The sequence below is a fragment of the Kryptolebias marmoratus genome, linkage group LG7 (assembly GCF_001649575.2).
Source record: "Kryptolebias marmoratus isolate JLee-2015 linkage group LG7, ASM164957v2, whole genome shotgun sequence".
In the NCBI taxonomy this organism is placed as follows: Eukaryota; Metazoa; Chordata; class Actinopteri; order Cyprinodontiformes; family Rivulidae; genus Kryptolebias; species Kryptolebias marmoratus.
This window is the reverse complement of record NC_051436.1, coordinates 15,323,791-15,324,397: the sequence shown is the minus strand read 5'-3', so window position 1 is coordinate 15,324,397 and position 607 is coordinate 15,323,791. Positions and strand designations below refer to the sequence as shown.

The following is a 607-nucleotide window of genomic DNA, read 5'->3' as shown; positions in this document are numbered from 1 at the left end:
CCACCTGCTCCGGAGCTGCCCGCGGGACGACAGGAGGCGGTCGGCTCGGACAGGCCCGTACCCGCTGATCGTTTGCCAGTGGAGGTCCAGCAGCGGCTCGGTCTCCGTGTGCCTCCCTCCCTCTCTCTCTCTCTCTCTGCGGATGGGAGTCCGTCGGTCCCCGCGCGGCCCGGGATCAGGAGCACCAGAACCGGAGGAGGAGGATCAGAAGGAGAGGAGCTCCGGCGCCTCCCATCCGAAGACACGTCCTGATGTCAGCGGACGGCCCGGTGACGCGACATCCACCCTCCTCTCCCTCTCCCTCCTTCTCTCTAAAATAAACAAATACATTAAAATAAAACAATGGCTTCGAGGTCTCGATTTGCATATCGCCCGCCGCTTTCCATGCCGGAGTTTTAACCTAAAATCATTTTATTTTGGTCAAACCTTGACAACAATAACATTATGTGTAATCTTGTGAAATATCGCGAGATGTCACCCTCCGTTAGGAATGACTCTCAGCTACTACCACACCAGATCTTAGCTCAACATGTGCGAAATTGACTGAATCATTGACATTTTTTTGTCTCTTACCTGTGGCGGCCATCTTGAATTGGCTTGCCTCCAA

The 607-nt window shown here is 54.2% G+C and overlaps 1 protein-coding gene across 4 annotated transcripts in view; it reads right to left on the bottom strand.

The window, feature by feature from the left end:
* The window catches only part of peli3 (pellino E3 ubiquitin protein ligase family member 3), a 14,930-nt gene extending 14,627 nt beyond the window's left edge, over positions 1–303 (bottom strand). For 2 of the 4 annotated variants that reach the window (XM_037976742.1, XM_025008278.2), the window contains exon 1: positions 5–303. The gene's annotated coding sequence lies outside the window, so the exon portion shown is untranslated. The remainder of the gene's footprint in view (positions 1–4) is intronic. The other 2 variants (XM_025008277.2, XM_025008279.2) reach the window with 1 other exon arrangement.
* Between the last annotated feature and the right edge of the window lie 304 nt (positions 304–607).